The following is a 23,385-nucleotide window of genomic DNA, read 5'->3' on the forward strand; positions in this document are numbered from 1 at the left end:
AGGCACAAAGGGCAGAGCAGAGCTGGGCTCCTCTCTGCTGGCTCACCCCAAACCAGCCCATGGTTTGTGCTCTCACATTTTCACAGTTGGAATCTTTGGCAGACATACAGAAAGTGCTGCTGCCCACCTTGTAAATATTCCATTGGAACCAGGAAAGTGATCAGGATTTGAGATTCCTTCACTCAGGGATCAGTTGGTAGCTGTGGCAGCGTTTGAGGGTTTCTAGGACAAGGGAAGAGATGAGAATCTTCCTGTAAGATGACATGGGCTTAGTTTTGTCATCTGCTTTGCAATTCCTCCTGTCCTGACGGGATCCTTTGGGCTCTGTGATATGTTTAGAGCTGGCAGTGACAGATTTTTACCCTCCAAGGCACAAGGGGCAGAGCGGAGCTGGGCTCACCCCAAACCAGCCCATGGTTTGTGCTCTCACATTTTCTCAGCTGGAATCTTTGGCAGACATACAGAAAGTGCTGCTGCCCACCTTGTAAATATTCCATTGGAAGCAGGAAATAAATCAGGATTTGAGATTCCTTCACTTCAGGGATCAGTGGTAGCTGTGGTGGTGTTTGAGGGTTTCTAGGACAAGGGAAGAGATGAGAATCTTGACTCTATGTTTTAGAAGGTTGATATATTATATTATATTATGTTATGTTATATTATATTATGTTATATTATATTGTATTGTATTATACTATATTATACTGTATTATATTATATTTATATTATATTATATTTATTATATTATATTATACTATATTATATTCTAAAACTATATATAAGAAAGAGAAGGGAGACATCACAAGGTTAGAAAGGACTCATAAAATCTCATTACTCCTCAGAGCTTTGACACAGCTGGACCATGATTGGTCATCAAGTAAAAACAATCCACATGAGACCATTCAAAGATGCACCTGACATATTTTACAGCAGCAGATAATTATTGTTGACATTTCTTGTCTGAGGCTTTTCAGCTTCTCAGGAGAAAAAACCCTGGCAAAGGGATTTTCATAAAATATCACAATGACAGGTAGGAGTCCATGGCTATGGTAAAAAGGATGGAGAAATCCATCCAGCTGTTTTGGGATCCTCTGCCAGGAACCAGTGCATGATCACATCTTTGGGAGGGCTGAATCCAGTTCTGGATCCCTGACCATCCTGATGCTCCAGTATGGGCCTGCTCCAAAATGTTCCTTTCAAAATTTGCCAAAAGAAATTTTCCTTTCTCATTTGAAGAACTTCCCACTATTTCTATGCTGTTAATTTATAATTTCTGCTTTTAAAAGCAGGAAAAAGTAATATCTCAGATCTTTTCTAAAGGTTGACATCAGGTGAGCACGTGTAAATTAAGGCAGAGTTGGATTTCAGGTCTGAACTATTTAGAGGCATTTTCTGTCAGGAAGAGTGATTTTTTTACCTGGCCCTGCATCAACATATCCATGAACCATCAGCTCAGCACTTGACAAGACCACTGTTACAGACAGCTGTCATATTTACAGTTTGCCACTTTCATCTGCTGTTGTCACATCATGGATTTTTTATTTGAATTTGACATGCCAGGCTTTGCAAGTTTTCAGTAACTTAAGGAACATGAAGGTTTCTTTTTTCGGTAATGGAAAGTTTATGAGCATGGGAAGGTAAAAAAGGGGTGGCACAAACAAGAGAGTTGCAGTGAGTTGTTCTGCCTTTGTGGGGGAACCCCTCAACCAAAAATGATGGCATTAAACTGAAGCAGATTTCTTAAAAAAATTAAAGGGGAATGCACAAAAAACTGCCCTCCACTAATGAGTGCTGAACCCTATCACAAACCAGCACAGATCTGCCTCCTCGTTGTGCTTTTGTAGGTCAATGTGGGTGTTTGTGCCTCCTGTTGGGTGTCATCCAGGTGCTGGATCTGTGGCATGAGGATTTAGAAACCCACCAAAATTAGTGGATTGCTGGGTTGCAATGTGATTGGACTCACTCCTGTCAGCACTGAAGCTGTCCATGGATGATAGCATGAATTTTTAACAAAATCCACCTGAATTTTGTTACCCTTCTTCACTGAGAAACCATGAGCTCATACTTGTTTGATTATGGGATAGCAAAGAGAAATGCTGACTGTGCCCTATTGTGCTGCAGGAGGTGATTTCTCAAACTCTGTCCCACTCAGATTTTCTGATCCTTAAAACTTTGAGCACGAGCCTGGACCAGTAAGTCACCAGTCGAGTTTCCTGCTGGCTAAGACAAGTGATGATTCAAAAAAATATTCCAGGTTTTTCCTTGGCTCCAGACCTGAAAGGAAAAATGTCAGCTCATCAAGAAGGGACTCATTACAGAAAACCATCCTCCACCACTGAAAATATTTCTGCATTTTAACATAATTCTGCTCAAAAACGGTCTGCTGAATGGAGCAGTTTCCTGGGTAGCTAATCTGGAAGCTGCATGGTGCGTACAACAAAAGGAAATTCGTTAAAATTGGTTCCTTAGGCTGCTCTGGGACTTTAGGGGGTCTGTTTAATTGGCAGGGCTTCTCTGCAGCCCACCCTGCTCGGAGCTGGAGGCTCCTGCACCCACCCCAGGTGTCTGGGGGGGTTCTGCACTCAGGCTGTGCCTTCTGATGTGTTCACCCAGCCCTGGGAAAGCCTGGTCCCGGTGACAAAATTAATTAGGGCCTTTTCTCAATCAGTTTGTAACACTTGGGCCTGGCTTTCCTCACTAATCCAGGAGGATGGTGAGGGGGAGGAAGCACAGCCTGGGAGATCGAGCGTGTGAGGGAAATTCAGGAATGCTGGAGCAATGCCAGGATGATTTTAGGCAGGGTCTCCTGCCTCCTCCTTTCATTTCCAGCCTGATAAGAATGAATGAGTTAATGTCAGCTCTGGAAAGGTGTAAGTCAAGGTGTGTGTAACTAAGAATTATGAACAACACAGATGAATTCCACTGCACCCATTAAAGTGAAATGTGCTGTTAAAAATCCTGCACATAAAGGATAAAATGTGTCAGGACTAAAAGCAAACAAGCAAGCTATTTTTAACCTTATTAAGGTCTGATGCCTTTCTGTCTAGAGGGCTTAATCTTTTAATACAGAGCCATAAAGAACAATTACTTCTTATAAGTTACATTACAATCTAAGATGATTCACTGTTTGGTTTATATTGCTGATGAGAGCTGGGCTGTTAATTTTACTGGATGTTTTTGATTTGGGGGGGTCTATCTTGTTCAGGCTCTCATTGCGTTTTCTGCTACCTAAAACTCCCTCACGCTTCTGTGTCAGCAGGTAACTGAGCTATGTAGTACAATTTGTTGAGGATGTAGCAGTAGAGAAAGCATTGCCCCCTTCAGAAGTGACATTTGCTGTATTACCTGCATGTGCAGTATTGTCAGGGGTGCAGTTTCTGACCTGCAATGCATTATCTGCTCCACTGGCTTTGGGGCTGTTTATCACCAGTGACAGATTTCTCTGCAGGAACCTGCCATTCTTCTTGTGTCTGCTTTAAAGCCCTAAATGCAGACATCCAGTCTGCATTTCTGAGAGTGCAATGAAACCAGATTTTTCTTTCTTTATTTAATTTTTTTTAACAACTCCCTTCAATGCTGTCAGTTAAACAGGGTGCTTGGTAAGCTGCTTTTGCTAGGGTAACAAATATCATGCTAAAGAGCAGGGGCACAGTAAGAGTGAAATTAATTATGTATGTTTTATGCTTGTCCAACTAACCACACTGTATTCCCAATGAAATACTTAACACATCTGTGCCTTCCTGAAGTCAAATACCATCACCATAATTTGAGACTTCTTTTGAGCAGCGAAGGAAAGGCTTTGTTACACCTCCAGGAAAGCCATTCTTTTGGAGGGGGCTTTTTTTTTTTTCATTTGTATGCTTTGATTGTGAGCTACTTAATTTAGTCAAAGATTCTAATTGAGCTTCTTGGCAGACTGCCTGATATTTGGCACAGTAAGAATCTCTGAGTTTGAACCTTTGGGGATGTTTTCAGAGGAACGTATGTCTTCTATTTCATGCTTTATTGTGGCAGACTGATGAGAACTTCTAAAGCAAATGACAGTTGACAGAAAATAACTCACCCTGGAGTTTGTTCTCCCACTGCTGCTGTTTCAGTGATGAATTTCAGATTGTCTGTTCTGTTTGTAGCACGTGAGCTGTTGGAATGATGCTAATAGATGGCAATGGCAGCAGGATAATTCGGTCATGGAACCAGAGGTGAGGGGTGGGAAGAGCTCTTTAGCAGGAGTGATTTCTGACTGAACAGTCTGTGGCAGTCACTGGAGCAGCCTTCAGTGGCTGAAGGAGTTAAAGATAGATGTTACTTGACAGAGCAGTGTGTGCCATGGTCCCAGCAGACATAATAGGATAAAATTAAGAAATACGAATATTTAGGCTACAGACAAGGCTATTTCCTGATACTAAGACCTGTTCTAGCTTAAATGGTCTCTCAAGGAAGAAAAAAAAAGCAGCTCCTAGCAGGGAATATTTAACACCATGCTGAACAATATGCTAATCCTCAGAGGAACATTACAGAATTGTCAGCAGGATGAACTAGCTGATCCCTTCCATCTCTGTTCTGTTTAATTTCAACATCTCAATATGAGCTCCACAGCTGCATTTTCCTGTTTCCTTGCAAACTGTCGCATCTGCAGCCCCAGGAACAACCCAGTGCTGCAGGATATCCTCCTCTGGTGCCCACTGCCCTTCATTTTCCCCAGCTGACTTGGCAGGGATGGCTCCAGCTGAAGCATTCCAGCTGAGTGTGCCCAGTTCCATCCTGAGCATCTCTGTGGTATCCCCCAGATGCTTCCAGCCTGGAATCACCAATCTGCAAAGACCCAGGACTTTGCAAACAGATACACACAAGCCAAAAGTGTCTTTGACTTCTCATCTCCCCTCTACTCACCAGGGAGAAACTGAAGGGTTTGCATTAATATCTGCCCCCCTTTTTGCCTCTGGAAACATGTAGGTAATTCCACTTCAACACACTTGCATGAAAAAGGGGACAAAATTATGCTGAGAATAGTTTTTAAAAGGTTCTGAACTCTTCAAAGTGTTGTAGGTGAGATGAAACTGCTTTCCTGCCAGACCTGGAGTGTTACATGGAGTCATTCCTTGGATATCAAGATCTGAGTTATTTCTGGGAATTGAGCACGTTTCTGAGAATAGTGATGGCGAACACCAAGAAGGGAGGAGGTTTGCCCATCCAAGGAGAAGGCATGAAGGTGTTTACAGGGCTTTTTGCTAATGAATTGCAAATTGTCAGAATAAGACCAGAGGGGAAACAGAGAAGTCCATAAAGACCAGAGACAGCCATAAACCACAGATTCCCACCACCTCTGATGAGCAGGCAGTTCCTCATTAAGAGCTTGTTACAGTACATATATATAGTCCCAATCAATCTGTTTTATTTTAACAGGGCATCAGGTGCTTCCCATAAAATTTGAGGGCACTGAATGTTTAATTGAAATCAGCCTCATATAACCCCTGTACTCAAATAAATCTTTTTTTTCCCAGAAGTAATCAACTAAACCTTACCTACAAAATTATATATAGAGTAGCATAAAGTAAAACCTAACTGTTTCAGTAATTATAATCCTGTGCATACTGTGTACTGATCAATACACTTTTAATAATTGACCTGTCAGTACTGAGGACCACTTTATTCAGAGGGACTTTTAACAGTTTTGAGAGTGGAAAGAGTCCAGAGCTGACCGGTGCTGGTTCTAAATATATAGGAAAAAAAAAAATTAAAAACATCTTAATTTTGTTCTTGGAGAATCTCAGATTTGTCTCTCGTTTTACTATAGAACTGTCTATGTTGTTACAGTCTTGATAAAAATATGATATGAAAAAATGAACAATTGAAATTGATGGAAAAAGAAAACTTCCACTTTGAAGGCAGTGGCCTAAATTCTGCACAAATGCACACCCTGCACCTTCTCAGTTCCTCCAGGTGACTCTCAAACACCAGATTGTCTTGGATGTACCAATAGGGGTAAATACAGATATCAAAGGCAAAACATGATCTTAAATCCATAATCTTCATTTCAGTAACAGCCAGGAGGAAGCAGCTCCTTCACTTGGACACACCATGAGAACAGACTAACCAGATTCATAAATAAACATTTCTAATGGCTTCGCTACTTCTCGAGGCAGACAGGATCTGTTGCTGGAGGATATAAAAGTGAGGTTTATTTAATAGAGTTCTGTAACTTCATGTGTACATTTGAGCGTGTAAACTGCTAGAATGCATCACAATGTACACAAAGCCCAACGAGCTCTCCATGGAGCCCCATCTGCTCTGAGCCCTGATCACAGCAGATGCCTCACGTGGTGGGAGCTGTTTGCTGCACACAAACCAATGCAGCATAATTACAAGTCAATAAATTCCAGATACAATCCAATTAGTTGTCACAGAGACTCTCGTGTTTAGCAAATGTAACTGATCTGTTCCAGCTTGTGAATTTAACAGGGCCAATATTTAATTTATTTAATTGCAGACCGATATAGTCAGTGTATTGTACAATAGAAGCAATAAATGCTTCCAAGTGCAATCTCTTTAGGGTGGTTTGTCTGATAAATCGAGTAACTTCCTGTGGGAGAGGATGCCATGAATGCCTTTGAAGCCCTCTTCCTATCACTCCTCTTTTTGCAGGAAATTATCTCTGAATGTGCACAAAACACAGTTGATATGAATAAAAGTTTAGGATTCAGACTTGGTTCTCCAGTGGATTTTCCCACTTGGGCAAACCAGCACTGGAATGGTGTAAAAGCCTTTTTCAGGTTTGTGAGGAGGAAAAGAATTGAGATCACCCAGTACAGTACTGGTGGTTTAAAGAACCCAGAATCTCTGTGTCTCTGCCAAAGGTGAAGCATTTCCAGAAACACTAAATAACTTCAAGAAAAACAACAATTAGAAGAAAACAGGGCTCTTCACACTGGGAAAGACAGCAGAGGTGACTGCACGAGCCCCTCAGTGCTGCTGCTCTGGGGAGAGATTGGACTCCAAAATCGCTGTATAATGAATGGAGTGGAAATGTAAAATCACACAGGGCTGCCTGGGGAGCAGCCAGTCTGCAGTGCTGGATGTTGCCTGATTGAAAACCAGCTGAGATTGCTCAGAAGGTGTGGGCACCACAGCCCTGCACTGATTTGGGGCACAGAAAGCCCAGAGCACTGAGGCAGGACTTGTCCCATGTTTGTGTGGGACATTTTTATCACAGGTCATGAACACTTCACCATTTGCACCCAAGCCAAAATGTTCGTTATCACCAGGTGGAGTTCTTTGGATTCCTCAGTGTGAAGGTCAGCTCTGACATATTTAGCCATGAAAAATTTACCATGTGCCAGTTTGGGGCTTGGAAGTGTGGGGTGAGGTTTGCTGCTGGGTCGGAAGGAAAGAAACTTCCATTTCTGTTCCAGACTGTTGTAGCTGCTCCAAATATTCCAAATATTGCACCCAGCTCCTAAACAGCAGTTTATCTGGAGCTGAATTGGAGTCTGCAGCCCTGTCTCTGGCAATGGTTGGTAGATAACTTTTTTTCATTTTAGAAGTGTTAGGCTCAGCATTAGCAAATTCACAGATAACTTATTTTCCTCCCAGTGAATATGCAGAATGTGACTTAAAACTGCCTTAAACGCTCCCCAAAGAAGGAAGATGACAGTAGAGGGGAATTTATTTCAAAGCAAAATTCTATTGCTTGCAAGAGAAAATGGATAAAGTTGGGAATTCATAGCAGAGAAGCCTTAAGACTCCTTAGCTTAAAATTATTCCTCTTTACCATTCTAGTCTGATCTCTGAAGAACAGCAAAATTACCTGAAAAAAACCTCTGCATAAATAATTGATTTCCTTTACTCTAGATAGGGATTCTTCCTGCATAAAAATATTCTTGAGGAGTACAGTTTGTAAGGCAGTAAGAGTGAAGGATTTGGTCTTTTGCTCAGTATAAAATGTCTCTTTTTGGTTTTCCTGGCTGTGCCTCCCAGATCTGGCAAAGAGAAGCTCTTACACAGCAATAAATGATGGGTTTGATTCTGGGTTAATGATCTGAATTTGTATCACAATTTATTGCTTCTAGGTTTTATTTTTTTGCCCGTGCCAGGGTTAGGTCCAGGTCGTTCTGCAAAATTGGAGACTCTGAGCATGAAAATAAACCCCCAAATGAAGTGAGAGGATGTGTTAATAGTGCCTCTGCAGGTTTCTGGAGCCTGGAGAGGGAGAACTGATTTTTTATTCTCCACAAGGAGAGCAAACAGAGGCAGCAGTGCCTCCTCTGAGCTGTGGGTGCTCTTCCACCGGGTCCCTGGAAATGCGCGTCCATGGACAGCCAGTGAAAACAAGAGTGGCTATTTCAGGTTGTTGCAGGTCTCTGGAGCAGAAAAGAAATGTCCTGAAGAGCAGCAGAAAACCTTTTAACACATATCCTGGTTTTATTTTAATGGAATCAGGTCACAACTGGAACTCATAGGGCACAGCATGGAACAGCTGAATTTTGCAGAATAATGAGAATTAGCATTTTGTGCAGTTTTGTATTCCTCTGGTGCCTCCCTGCCAGCACGGATGGGTGACTGGAGTTACCTCTGGTCCACCTGGAGCTCAGGCCTGTCAAAAAAATACAAATCACAATGTAAAATAATCAGCTGATGAAAACGTTCAGGCTGAGATTTTTTTCTCATTTGTCACATGAAAAACAAGAAACCTTTTATTTGGGAAGCTGGAGAGTATTTGACATTAATCCTGCTGGTATGCAGGGAGAATAAATGAGGAATTTTTGTTGTTCATGTATTCATGTAGCATATTAATGATTTTTATAACAGCATAAGAATATTTGGCTGCTGTCTGAAATTAAATTGTTAAGGGCTTGAGCCTGCTTTTGCCTGTCATGGTTGTAGTAAATTTATACCATTGATTGTTATATGATTGTTAGAACTGTGAGGAACATGATCAAGTGTGGTTCAGACAACAGTAAAAAGAGATTATTCTCTTTAAGTTTTATGACATCTGTTTAGTTTATTGATTGACAGATGAACACACCCTTTTCCTTTTCCTTTTTTGTTTTTATTGGCAAGTCACTCCATCTCCTCTGGTATTTGTGTGCCCTATGTGTGCAATAGTTGTTTAATGATAATTAATTTTAAAAGGAAATAATTCAGCATACAACTAAGAAGTGACAGAGGGAAAATTTCAATTTTCTTTTTTAAGAAAAGACACATTTTATTTAGGCTAACAGTCCTCCCACGGAGGTTGAAAAATGTAGCATGGACTAAATTTAACTTGGCTACTGGCACCAAAAATAATAATGTGTCCACCTTCTGACATAACAAACTAAATGACACCTGTTCCACTAATACTCACTTGCTCCACTAATATTCATTCAGGTCTCAGGGGAAGGGCTGGAAAAACAAATCTGTGCCCTCATCTTGCAAATTCACATTATTGGGAGAGATTTGTGTGCTGCAGCAGGGGTGCAAAGCACAGAGCCACTCCTGAGCTCTCAGAGGAGGCCGGGTTTGTTCTGTCACCGGAGAGTTTGTGTGGTTTGAGGAGATGCTGAGTTTGTTTTGTCAGATATTCAGGACAATCCATGCAGCTGAGTGATTGAGTGCAATTGTTACAATGCAACACCCCGGTGTGGGAGCTGCACCCATGGAATCTGAGAGAAAAACTTGCTTCTCATCTGTTCAAAGCCAGTCCTTTGCTTTGGTGGACTTGCATGCACGGGAGCACGGGAGAATCAGATTTGTGGGTTTTTATTGTAACATTTCTTCTTGGCTTGCCAAAAAAAAAAAAAAAAAAGAAAAAAAAATATATAAAGAGTTCAGGATAACCCACTTGGTTCAAAATTCCCATCCTCATTTCTGCAGTTAGGGAATAAAATGTGTATTCAGATGTCCAGCTAGAGAAAGGCAGAGCTGGAGCAGGGCTGCACTGTTTCCAAAGAGATCACAGAAATACCTGATGTGTGTTGGACGCCACAGTTGAGAAATTTGGGCGCTGTTGTAGCCAAACAAAGTGAAAACCAAAGCAGTTCATGGGAAGCTTGGGCAGAGCCTGACCTGTCTGAGCCCTGACTCCCTGCAAACACAGGACAAAACCTGTGGCTGCTTTTGTCTGCAGGGGTTTTGTGAATGCAAAATTGAAGAATACAAAAATGTGATTCCTTTGCAGGCACGGCACGAAGATCACAGCTTTGAAGCTGTAACCATGCAGGAGTGAATGAAATGCTCATTTTGGTGCTGCTGATTCTGGAACAACACTTTCAGCAACTGTGAGTAGAAAATGAGGCGTTTATTTAAGATAATGAGCCTTACAGCACTTTCATCATGTAAATGCAACAACCACAGACACACTCAAATCAAGATGATTAAATTTTATTGCATTAACCTGTTAAATTCTTTTAATGGCATTAAAGGCAGTAAATGCATTTTTTTTCAAAACTCTCTCTAAAAGACAACAACAACAATCAGTGACTTCACAGGTCCTCAATTTCTGTTCTGCTCTTGAGCATTTTCATGCAATTAGAAAAGCAGCTCTGGTATAAAAAACAAACGAGTGCTACCTGGGAGGAGGATTTCCTCTCCTGGACAGAGCTATGCATAAAGATGGTTGGTGGTTATACCATACCTGCAGGGGGAATTTTGTAGTTTCTGACCCCATTTTTGGTTTAGTTTTATGCTCAGGTCTCTTGGATGGGCAGCTGAAGAGATCCAGCAGAGGCACATCAGTCTCTGCTTGTACCTAGCACAAAACCTTCCACAGAAACCCACAGAGCACTTCTTAAAAATGCTTGAACACAGCACCCTCCATTTTTTAGCCATAAGATTCCAGAGACATGCTTAAACTGGCCTATATTCAGCCCAATTAATTTTTATGCCTTAAATGGAAACAAAGTTGCTTCAAGAGGAAGATGAAGCTCTTTGCCATGCGCTGTAAAATTGTTAAAATGCCTTGGAGAGTGCAATGAGGTGCCTGAAAGTTTCGTTCCAGAGGCCTCTGTTCCACCGTGGGAAGTGGAAGATGCCTCAGATGTAAAAGATGGGAAGAGCTGGCTCCGAAGGGAATCCACATTAAATTATTAAAAATGCCCAGATGGGCAGAGAACACTGAGGACAAGAGGATGCCCCAAAATCTCTGAATTAACAAAAAAAGTGCAAGTTATTAACTCAGAAGAAATTAATTTTACTTCTAGAAGTCCAAGTCCTATTCAAGGTTAACTTCACATGGCTCAGATAAAGTTCTCTGTGTATTAAAGGCCCTTGAGTGCCACCAAGTAGAGAAAAAGATTAATAAGGTCTGCTCAGTTCCCACCTGCTCTTCCATAGATCAATCTGTCATTGCTTCCTCTGATTTTACTGCAACAAAACACAACTTTAGACTTGAATATAAATCTGACTTGCAGAGTTTACCCATTGAAACATAAGATATGAGGCTAGAAAAGAAAAAGCTGTATGACAGAGTGCCTTCTTTAGTGAAGCAAATCCTTCCTCCTCCTTGGAGAGCAGGACAGTGTAATGTGAACAGATTGCACTTCTCCCATTCTGAAAGAACAGTTTATTCCATGTTCTGACAGCATTTATTTGGATCTTGAAGGAATGGCTCATAAGAAGTATGGGCAAAACGTATTTGCCATGAATTACCCTCCTTGGGAATCTGTGATATAGGATAATGTCAGTCACTTGGGGTCTTGTGAAGAACGTTTCTGTCATTAGATTCTTATTTTGAAAATCAGATGTTTTCTCAGAAAAGTCAGCACCACAGCCCCTGTTAAAAAAACCCAAAACAGCAGCACTGGGGAAATCTGTAACTGGTGAGAACAGTGTGGCTGGGGATAAAAGCAACCAAATTATCCTTAGATGAACACTCCTAGGACCACAGGAATGTTGACTATTGCAGGTTGGAAAGGAGCTTTGAACATCTTCTCTTCTCCTCCCTTAAAAACAAGGCTTACATGGTGAGGTTGCTCAGCACTTTCTGCTTTTGAGTCATGAATATCTCCAGTAATGGACATTTCACAGCCTCTCTGGGCCCTTGCTCCAATATTTGACCACCTTCAGCTTCAGAAGGTTAGTTTTAGTAACACCTTTCTTCTGCTCCAACTTATGCCCATTGCCATGAGCCTTGCTGGGAATCTCTGAGAAATATCTGGCTTTATCTTCCTTCAAAAAAAAAAAAGTTTGTTGAGGTAGTAAGCATCCAAAAGCAGGCAAAGTGTGGTCCAATAAATGCCAGGTAAAAGAGAATAATCCAGAATAAAAGAGAATAATCCCTCCTCCTGAGCTGCTGGCTGTGCTTTCGCAAATGCAGCAGAGAATGAAGCTGGAGCATTTCAGGTCTGAATTTTTGCTCTTACTTTATTTTTAGAGTAATTTCTTTATCTATTTAAGGAATCCCAGGAATTAAGCATCGTTTCATTGCTTTTTATATGTGATAGTAAAATTAGTTCTTCACAGAGCTCACTGAGAGCACAGCTAAAATAAGAGTTGCTTACAGAAATACCCTGATTACCTACCTGGGAGTATTCCACTGAGGCTCTGTAGATCTATACAGGTAAAAATTGTCATGTTCATTTATATCACAAGTGACATTATGGAGACCAGGGCAGAATAACAAATATGTTGCATTTTTTAATCTGAAATTTCTGAGTCCATCAGTCCTTATGGTATTGTAGTGTCCCCAAATTTGCTTTGGGAGTCTGAATCAAAAGCAATCCATACTTCTCACTGCCTGTATGTGCTGACACCTCCCAGAAGCTCAGATGACCCAGACTATCATGAATTTTATCTTAGTTCCAGGCTTTCACCATTAACATCTTTACCTGAGGATCTTCAAATCAGAATTTTTTAAAATTTGTGACATGGGGATATCAATTTCTGATGCTAAAAGTGGTGGAAAGGGATTATTTGAACAGCATTACACATCCTAGAGTCCTTTCACTCTGCTTTCTGCTGCCTCAAATATCAGTGTTCCCTCCATGAATAAAGCTGAGTGTAAATCAGAGACCTGTCCATGCAGGAGCTGAAACACGTTGTAATGAGATGGCAGCACATTCCAGATAGCAAATGTTTGTAATAAACAACCCCTGGCTCCATTTTTCACTGCTCTGGGATATCTGGACACGGACAGGAGTCTTGAAAAGGGACCATAAGAGTGAAGCCAAGCACATTCAGAAAGCCTTTTCCTGATAAGCCCAAGCTCAGTGAGGTTTTTGCATGAGCAAAATGAATGTGTTTGATTGAACGGTGCCAAACTGCAGATAGGGAAGCTCAGCAAGTGATTATCAAAACTTAGGGGGCAAAAAAAAATCAAGTTGTGTTAGAAAAGGACTCACTGAGGGATGCTTGGCAGTAAAACAGGTATGCAGGGCAAAATAATTCCTTTTTTTTTTTTTTTTAAACCACTATTCCTGAATATATGTAGGTGAATCCAGTCTTATGGCTCTGGAAACTCACACAGTTGTGTCAGTACCATTGAGATCCATAGATTCTTAACTCTAAAGTTCCAGTAAGGAAAGTGCCCACAATCAGGCTTCCTGAAAGAGGCAGGCAATCCAGGCAGGGATGTCAGGGCATTATTCTGTAATCACAAGTTGATTTCATCAAGTGATTTAATAAACCATGCATGAGATTCAATTCTTAATGGACCTAATTCAATCAGGGGAGGTTTCTGGCTTGAAAGGTGACGCATCTTGAGGGGAGTGAGGTGCTGGATGCTGGAGGAACTTCATTTTCCACTGCAGAAGTGGCTGAATGTTATGCAATATTCAGGAAACGGCATCACAAGTGTAACATCATTTAAAGCATAGTCCACTCCATGGACTTTTTTTGCTGCACTTCAATATGAATCACACATATTTACTGATTTATTTTTTCTCTTAATTTTGTCATTGATGTGTTTTGACACCAAAGAGATAATATTCTAATGGGATAGAAAATTCCTTCTGTCAAAGAGCTGTTGGATTTGGGTGTCCAAACACACAATCTGCTTTAATAGCAAAAAAAAAACCAAAATGACTACATTTGGAATGGAGATGTTTGGGGTGAATGCAGAGAACTCTCACAGTTGACAACCACCTTGTATTTTTAAGAATTTGCCTTTTTTTTTTTTTTCTGCTAACTTAGGAAACAAAATTAAGAAAATGTCTTTGTAGATAATCAACCAAATGCAATGAATTTAAAAACCTGAGTGACAGATCAATCAAGCTCAGTCTGGAATCATCCTCAGTCTCCCTGGGAATCCCCATAATTTTCATGAATCAGAAGGGTGAGAGAGGCTGGGGGTCAGGCCAGGCAGAAGAATGCTCTTCACAAGAGAACTATTTTTTCCTTGTAAAGAAGTCTCCATAACATTAACAAAAAAGACTTCTCTCCCTAAGTAAACTAAAAAAACCACAATTCTAGAAGTAGTAAACTAACTGAAATTTTGGTTTTGTTTATTTACATTATCAGTGAAAAATAAGAGGTTGTAGAGAGAGAAGTATTCTGAAGGTTTTGTTCTAATTCTTATTACTCTTAATTATTGTTAATAAATTTTTCTTTATACCCTTTTAAAGTTTTGAGCCTATTTCACCTTTCTCCTAATCCTACCTCACAACAAAAAGTACACTAGTAATTAACCAGCACTAAACCCTCCACACTCATTAGTGCATTAACCAAGAAATCTCAAAATTAATAAAATCTCAAACTAGCAAACAACAACCACTACAGGGTCAAAGACAGGAATACACTTGGGCACATGGGGAGAAAAGACACAAACCTGTAAATTTTACTTTAATGTAACTTTTACTTTAATGTGAGCCAAGGATGGGCTGCTGCATTTCAGCTTTGCTCTTCCCTGATGTGTGAGGCTGCAATTGCAACAGGTGCAATAGGGCAAGGAAGTGCTGGGCTTCCTAAACCAGCAAAGAGAAAAGTTTGTTTTTCCTGCTAGCACTGGGATATTTTCAGAAAATGTCTGTCTGAAAAAGATCTCTGCTGTTTGTTTTGTTCCACTTTCTGGTCATTCTCAGGAAAGGCGGAGGCCATAAGGCTTGAAGGAGTCGCTCTCCCTGTGCCATTCACGCCAGCTCTGTGAGCTCCCTGTCATCCCCAAATCCTGCTGGCCCTGACTCTCTTCCCCCAGACTAATAAGAGCAGGGAGAAATACAATCCTGGCCTGGTTCTGTCGTTTGCCATAAGTGGAGCCACAATCCAGCTGAGCAGTTTTTCCCAAGGGATCATAAAAGGCAACAACCTGAAAAGAAAATGCAACCCCAAGGATTTTCCTCCTGTACTTCAGGGTAAGTCTTTATACCATAAAACAAAATATTACTGGAATAACACCAAAAGAATGAATCTCCATCTGCTGAATAAATAAAGAAGTGTAATTTCTGTGTTATTGCACGTGTTCTGTCTCGTATTTCTCATTTCTCCAAGTTTAGGTTCAAGAAGATGAAAGTTTTAACCTCTGCTGCAGCTAATACATTAAGCACAGAAAGCTGCACCATAAATTACCTTTTCTTTACCTTTTTCTGCCATTGTACAGATAATAAATTGTCTTCCTAATGTAACCAGTTTTATTACATTCCTGAACTTAGCAGAAGACAGATAATCACCTTTGCACCATTAGCCTTGATGAAGCTGAGCTCAGAAATTGGACCTGGAAAGCACTGAACTGAACATTTCTCAGGCCAAGCTTAAACGCACAAGAATATTTTTCAATACTAATGACTCGAAGGGGTTTTGTTTTTACAATTATGCAAATAGTTTTCCTGGTTGTTTTCTACAGAAAATTAATGTCAAGGACATATTTTACAGCATGTAAGATGACATAATAGAGAGCAGCAAAAGCAACCAAGCATGCAGGTAAAGTTCTGTTCTCCAAATCAAACCCACCATGGTCTTTTAGACCTGTGTGTGTTAAGTGCTTTTCAGACATAGTAGGGTACAATAATATTAATTCCATTAATTCAATTGAATCATTCTAGTATGAAATAATTTTTTTATGAGTGAAGATTAATTTTTTTTTTTAATTAATGAAGCTCTGATTTTCAGTTTACACTGTACATTAAACTCTGGTTCTGAGCTTGTATGTAAGTAACAACGAAATGGAATATTTTGATATTTTGGATCCCAAATCAGTATACTACACTGCATATTTATGGATAATATTAGAGAGACTTTTTTCACTGCCTGTATGTCTAAAAATGAAAACTCCCTTTATTTTCAACTCCATATATTTTCTCTCTTTTATGCTTAAACTTTCCATTTAATGCATATGTATAATTTTTTAGACTTTATAATAATGCAAGTTGTTACGAAAATCTGCATTTTCTCTTTGCCTTATATCCTAAGGAGTCTCAGATTATTACCTGTGTATACAGATCCATCTATTAACAATAGGGGAGCAAATGAGTTGTTAGTGAGGTGAGAAATACCTGGTAAGTGCTTTCTGGTCGCTGCATGAATTCTCTTTACCATCCAGTCCATGCTTTGCTGGCAGTTAAGGCTGTTAGCCAAGCTAAAAGAACTTCACGGCCAATTAAGAAGAGATTTCTTTGAGTTCTTTTTTCTTTACTTGGAGGAATAAGCAAGCGAGAAGGTTCTTGGCTATGAATGTTCCAGTAGACGTTGTTAAACTCTGAATGCAAACTGAAATCTCCATATTTTGGCTGCAGCAATCCTAGGGTGTAAGGTGAAGAAAATTTGGCAGTGGAGTCAGATAAGACTGAGACATCATCTCTTTTTATTTTTAATGATTCATCTTTCACACATTTTGCTTGAGAGAGCAGCTCTGAATAATTCTGCTTTGGAACGAAGTGGCCTTCCAACGCCAGAAAACGTGAGAGACTTGGACTGAAAACATGCCCACCACCAAGGCTGGATTGTGAATGCTCAGGACGAGCAAAGCTGCTTGAAAATGTGTCTTTTTTTCCCCCAAGTGCCTCCCTGAAATGGAGCAACCTGATTTGGTTGCTCTGCAGGATTATTTGATTGTGAGGATGCTTAGACATTGATTCATCAAACCCAAATTGTTTACAATGAAAGGTCACAGGTGCCTACTAGTTCATAAGACAACGATTAGCCCTGATTTGGGGTTGAAATTGCTATGGATTTCTCACATTTTCAACAACCTGTGCCTTTCCAGTAACTTACCAAAAAAATAATGAAACCACGACTCAGGAAAATCACATTCATCATCATCATCTGTGCTCATCCAGGATATAAGTCTTGACTGCCTACACTCGTACTTATAAAATATTTCCTATATTCTCTAACACTGTCAGGAGAGTTATGCATTGTTTCTCCATCACTTTTCTGAGGGCAAAAAGGCCATTTTTCCTCACTATCTGCTGTAAACCCCTGGTGGCAGAGGAGTGGGACATGCTGAGCTCCCACACATTGAATTTTTGAAGGTGTTCCTCGGTGTGTGCATCCCAGTGTTTAGTACAATATAAACCTCGTGTGTGCAAACAAGTTCATTAAAACTGCAAGAGCCTGTAGCACATTTGTAACAGCTTGCCCAAAGGTTAACATTTATGGTTTTGCACTGCCAACATCCTTGCTTTTATGGGGCACATTTGTATGCTAAATTGCCTATTATGTTAAGCTGTAAGTTCCCATTTAGCAGCATCAGGAATAAGATTTGACTATAAGTGTTTAGATTTTATTAGTGCTGTGCTAGTCTTCCTAACAGCTCAAACTCCCCACAGCCTGAAATTGTGCTGCAGCCTCTGGAGAGGTTCTTGGGTATCAGATGTGTTTGGGAATGGCTGAGGATGAGGAGCATGGGAAGAAAAGAGAGGCACTGATGGGAAAAAGGTGCCTTGCTGATTCTCACCTTCACACGAGCCCTAAATGTCATGTTCAAGCAATGGTTGCACCTGGAACAATCTCAGTAACATCCCCTTTTCCAGCTAACGAGACCAGAAAGGTCAGCTGCAAGTATTCCAGGGGGAAGGGTGTTTTATGAGAAGGTAAATATATCCAGTGGCTTTGGTTTTGCTGGGGTCACTTCCCAATGCATGAGCTAACAGTGCCTGTGATACAGCAGCCCTGTAAGCTGGATTTCAGCTGGATATGCAGCTCTCGAAGGTAACAGAAATGTATTTGCTAATGAAACTGTGTTTCCACCAGACTTCCCTTGCTGCCAGGGATTTCTCAGCAGATCCTGGGGCTGAGGGACTCAAAAATGTCACAAAAGCCTTTCAGTGCCAGGTCACCAGACTGACAGAGCAGGGACCTGATTCCAGGCAGTGCTTTAAAAGGCTCCATGAATATCTGCTCACCTTAGCAGTGACTGTAGTCTGCCAGTGGTGACTGACTGTGGAAAGTAACTCGACAAAAATAACAGGAGCTCAAGTCTTTAGCCCAGGCTTTCTCTGTAAATTAAAAAAAAAAATTAAAAAATGGTGTCAGGGATTTTTTTTATCCATTCCACTGTCAAAAATGAGAATGTGAGAGCACAAAGGTGCTGCTCTGGCCCCAAGCTTGTCCCACCATGCTAGAAAAGAGCATTCAAAGCAGAATGCACTGATGTCCTTCACAGACTGACCAGGCCAAGTCTGCAGATTTATTTTACATGCTGGGTGTAAGGATGATGCTCTGTGTTTGCAAATTGCCACAGAGCTTGAAAAATATTATCACTGTAATTATTAGAACTGTAATTATTAGAACTGTAATTATTCACCCCAGCCACGAGGGGAAAACACAGAAATGGAACTTCAGGTTGGTCATACAGAAAAATAAATATTTTCCATGATTCACAAATAATCTTGCTATGTAACAGGATGTTCTTAGAGGCAAGAAGAATGATAAAAGTGATGTAAAACCTTCCAGCACAATCCAGGGCTGGGGAAGGCTGCCTCAGCCACTGATTAAACAGCATTGCAGAGTTGTGTGTTCTGCAGAACTCAACATTTTTCAGGGGTTGTAACAGCTGGAGTGAGGAAGGTGCTTTTTTTGTGTGAAATACAATATCATTTCCAGGAGACAGAGGTCCCACATGAAAGGCCTGAGGTCTCTGTAGGAATCTGTCTGCTGAACACACTGACTTTGTTGTCAGTAAAGGCTGCAACCTCCAGCAAATGCAGACAGTGCTTTACCTATTAAGACAATCCATAGGGGAGAGACTCAGGGAAAGGAGCTCAGAAAGTTGTTTCTTTTTTTTTTTTTTTTTTTTTTTAATGACCTATTTAAAGTTACATTTTTCAAATAATTTAAGGAGAAGACTTAGTTAATGCTACTTAATCAAAGTTCCCTGCAAATAACTTAAAGGTGACAGGTCAGCAAAGACATGCTTACTTAAAGACAGTATTTTAAGATTTAAAATGCTAAGAGTCTTACCAAGCCTAAGCTGCTAAAAATTATAATAAAGCATAAGAGAAGTTCAAACCTTATTTATTTCAAGATCAGATTTATTATTTTTTTTCAAGACCTTGCAGGCAGAGAAACAGGCAAGAATTAACACAGCAACAATTTCCTTGAAAGAACACGTCCTATATACAATGGTGATGGATGATGATTGATCCCTTCTGTTATCCAAAATATTTGGGATTTCTGGCCGATTATTCTCCGTGGCCTAAATGAGGTTTTGTGTTTTAGGTAGTTGAAATTATTCACTGTGGAGTTGATTTTCTTTCTGCAGACATGGTGTGACATCTGTAAATACACTGCAGAACTCTGTTATTTCCTAGTTCTTCTTGGTTGTAAAGTTCTTTTTTAAATGGCTGTTGCTGTAGTTTGAAATGAAAATGGTGACCTTAACAAGCACTATCATTATTGTGCCTTCAAGGGACTCAGCCACTCTCCTTCACTCTGATATTCAATGTCTGACTGGCTTGGAGTTCTGGCTCTATTATTTTGCTGAAGTTACCAAAGAAAAGGGACTCTGCATTGTCCTCTGTTGCTTTCTTTGGGCACATTTTATATTAGAATACTGCACAGCAGGATTCTGAGTCCAAGTTAGTAATTGGAATAGTATTCTAATTAGAATCACATACCTAGAACTTCACTTTTCAGAGTTGCATGGTGAATAAGTAATTGAAGAACAAACCCAAGTGATTTTCTACTTTTTATAAGGTTGAGAGGGTGGCGTGGAGCATCCAGTGAAGGCAGCACAGACTGCTGGAAGGAGAGAATTCACTGCTATAACCTGGGGGAAAGGAAAAAAAAAAAAACAAAAAGCACCAGCTAATGAAATGGAGCAAACCACAAGCTCAAAATTCTAAAGCAGATTTGACATAAGCACTGATATATTTCTAGCCTTAAACCAAAATATAACTCAGCCTTGCAGCCTGGGCTGTGAGAGTGACAGGGCCTGAACACCCTTTTTGTATCAGAGCACTCTTGGAATTTCAACAGCTCAGTAAGGGAGGAGCAGGCCCTGAGAGGGGGAGGTTGCACCTCTGTGCATTCTCCAAATCACTGCTAGACCAGCAAAAAATAATCCAGGACAGATTTTGGATCCATTTGAAGATTTGGGAGGCAAATGTGTCAAGCCTATTAAGAACGAAGCAGCAAATCCAGGCAGTTTTTAAATACCAAATGATGTGATTTAGTTTAGAGTGAAGCAATCAGTGTTTGGAGAATTCCTTTAATGACATTGTCTCTCTCTCTGGAAATTACCTATTCAGTGCAGGAAATTTCTGTTTGGTTATTTCTGCAGGTAAACATTGTATTTATTACGTTCAGAAAGCAACAGAAATTTAGATGGTTGAGCCTACCCAAGCTCCTGTATCATTTTCCTTCTCCTTTACATTTGTAATAAACATGAATTATATATGGAGACAGCCATGCTTTGTTTAAACTGCTGCACTAAGTACCCCGTGGCAGCAGTGAATCAATGCTTTGCTTTCTCATACATTTGAATGAAAGTAATAACTGGAATAAACAATTAATCTGATGATACACAGGAACTCTCTGTAGCTAAGTAGAAGTAGAAGAATAATACTGTTCCATTCTTCATCCATTTGTCATTTGTTGATGGTCACACTTTATTGACTTTACATATTATTTGTCTAATTATTTGATTCTTAAAGTTATTTTGAATAATTTATTCAGTCTTCGCTTAAACTGATGTCTGAAATGTATTTTTTGCTTGATCTCCAACTAATAAGCCAATTATGATCAGCTTTAGAAGTTATTAACCAGACTCCAGTTTCTATTTTTGCCACCTAATTAAATCTAATGCTCCTGGTGCTACAGTGACACATTGGGCACTTAATGTGTTAATGTTTTGTTTTTGTTAATGGTAGTATTTGTATAATATATATGCATAGACATGTGGGTAAGATAATGAAAAAAAAAATTATTTATAAATACAAATGGCTACTTGCTTTTTATCTTGAAAGACCAGGATGAGCTCTAGTTGGGCTTTAAGGCTGTTTGGATGTGTCAGGAGACAATAGGGGAGGGAAATTGCTCAGAGGAGCTTTCATTAAGCTTCTGCTCCCTGGTGCCCTGGAGGTGCCATGGATGTTATTGAATTAAGGAGGAAACAAGGGTGGGTGCACAGTGACATTCCCTGGACAAGCAGGAAACATTGGATAATACATTCCCAGAGCTTGCTCCATCTTCCTCCTGATTTTCCATTTTCTCCTGATTTTAGAAATGGAGGAACTCAAACCACTTAAATGCGAGAAATAAACACTGCATGGAATGTTCCTTTTTTTGATTTGTCTGTCTCTGATAGGTGAAACCAAGGAACAAGGAAAATTCTCTCTTTACAGGACTATTACCCACCATACTTGCTGAAATTCTTGGGTTTGCTCATTAAATGCAGAGATATTTCACTGAAAGAAGAAATTCCTGGGACGTTTCTGATTGGGATTGGCCTTGCACCTACACAGACTTGCCTGTTGCTCTCCCAGAAATTAAATAGGGTCAGTTAATAAATTTGTCCTGGACTAAGCAATAGTTTACCATGAATAAAGGGCTGGAACAAGCAAGCAAGACCAGGACCTTGCATGAAGGGGAAAAAATGAGATATTTCCTCCACCCATAAAGCTTCATCCTATTTTTACATTGAGAAAATCAATCTACACTCACAGAGATCACAGGAGACATTCCTGGCTTCTTTTTGAGGATGACAGGGACAAAATCTCTTTGGGACAGGACAAGTCCAAAACATGAGCTTGCCTTTGGGAGGCAAGAGTTTTAATGGAGAGCACTGCTGTGAAAAATATTTATCTTTGCTTCCTGCCAAGCCTGTGAAAGGATTTGGAGTAGTTTCTGTGTAGCCAGTGGTATTGATGTTTAAATGATCAAAAACATGGCTTTGAACATCTTTGTCTCGAGGCCTGGATAATTTCTTCTTCAGACACTAAAACAAGCCATTGTAAAGCTGCTGAAAGAAGGAAAAAGAAGTTCCCATGGATGGACTCTTATGCTTAAAAATATTAAAAAAAAAAATAAAATCCCAGAGGTATTGCAATATTACAAGCTTTACTCTTTTTATCCAGAAAGGGGTTTATGTTTGGGGAAGATGGGACAAAACATGTCACAAATTCCTTCTGCTAGGAAGAAATAGCATTATTATGTTCACTGTTTCCTCAATAATATTTCTGAATAACCACACAGATTTCTGTATTGATGAGGAAACATTAAGAGTTGTTTCATTTCAGTGATTTTTTTTTTCTTTTTTAAATTTTTCCTCTATTAAATTCTCTCACATTCTTTTTCCTTGTACTAGATTTTTTCATATTGCTTAGATCATCCTGCCTGCTTTTCTTTCCCCCACGCCCCCTCCATATTTTCATTAAACCAAGAAATTTGTGAACCCTTTTGCTTAATGTGGGCTTTTATTTTAGATCTCTCCCCTTTTATTGTGTCCCCCAAAGAGGGATTGGGGTGCTGGGGTTGGTCATGCACCAAACCACAGACAGAACTCTCAGGCAGCCTGGATTTTCTTCATGCCTGTACACCATAACCTAAAAACCACCCCAACCAACCAACTAACTAACCAGCCAACCAACCAACCAACCAATCAACCACCCCAACCAACCAACCAACCAACCAACCAACCAACCAACCCACCAACCAACCAACCAGCCACCCCAACCAACCAACCAACCACCCCAGCCAACCCACCAACCACCCAACCAACCACCCAACCAACCCCAACCAACCACCCCAACCAACCAACCAACCAACCACCCCAACCAACCAACTAGCGACCAACCAATCAACCACCCCAACCAACCAACTAACCAACCAACCAACTAACCAACCAACCACCCCAGCCAGCCAACCAACCAACCAACCAACCAACCAACCAACCACACTAACCAACCAACCAACCAACCAACCAACCACTCCACCAACCAACTAACCAACCAACCAACCAACCAACCAACCAACCAACCAACCAACCAACCAACCACCCCAACCAACCAACCAACTACCAACCAGCCAACCACCCCAACC

At 40.4% G+C, this 23,385-nt stretch overlaps 1 long non-coding RNA gene across 1 annotated transcript; it reads right to left on the reverse strand.

Moving 5' to 3' along the window:
* Positions 1 to 16,197: 16,197 nt before the first annotated feature.
* Positions 16,198 to 22,929, reverse strand: LOC143695211 (uncharacterized). Its single transcript, XR_013184263.1, has 4 exons — positions 22,009 to 22,929; positions 19,962 to 20,113; positions 18,249 to 18,341; positions 16,198 to 16,642 (listed from the first exon to the last, which is right to left on the reverse strand). It is a non-coding gene; the product is annotated as an uncharacterized LOC143695211 (long non-coding RNA).
* Between the last annotated feature and the right edge of the window lie 456 nt (positions 22,930 to 23,385).

This window comes from Agelaius phoeniceus, chromosome 14 (assembly GCF_051311805.1).
Source record: "Agelaius phoeniceus isolate bAgePho1 chromosome 14, bAgePho1.hap1, whole genome shotgun sequence".
In the NCBI taxonomy this organism is placed as follows: domain Eukaryota; kingdom Metazoa; phylum Chordata; class Aves; order Passeriformes; family Icteridae; genus Agelaius; species Agelaius phoeniceus.